Genomic DNA, 529 nt, shown 5'->3' on the forward strand with positions numbered 1-529 from the left:
CTCACAACTAAGATGCGTTACAGCTCGCCACACACACTGTACGCAAGTACTTCGAGAAGAGGTCCGTTGGCTGTTCGCTTTCTGGGAAGGGTCGTCGCCACGCTTGTAAGGGAGACAGATTTCCTCTGTATTCGGTGCATTCCAATCAGAATATCACTACAGCTGATCTCTTGCCAAAGTCTGCTTTGAAAATTACTAAAGTGTCCCTTTATTATAATAAAAAGGCTTTTTACAAGTCTGAAACACAGACACAACCATATAACAAGTGGTGCTCCTATCTTGTTTCAGTACAACTGTCCCATCCATCCCTATCCACGTTCATATACAGAGTTTGAAAAAAAAGCTTAGTCACAAAGCATGGGCTCCGTTTCGCGAAAAGATAAAAATGTCTGGCAATCATTATGGGATCCTCGAAGATCAACGCAGGAATGGCCGAGGAGGATGGGGCGTCTGCCGTCTTCGAGGACAGTGGAGACAATGCCAGATATGATCAATTTACTTGCAGCGCAGTCTAGGACGCCGCACTGAT

The sequence above is a fragment of the Penaeus monodon genome, chromosome 30 (genome assembly GCF_015228065.2).
Source record: "Penaeus monodon isolate SGIC_2016 chromosome 30, NSTDA_Pmon_1, whole genome shotgun sequence".
Taxonomy (NCBI): Eukaryota; Metazoa; Arthropoda; class Malacostraca; order Decapoda; family Penaeidae; genus Penaeus; species Penaeus monodon.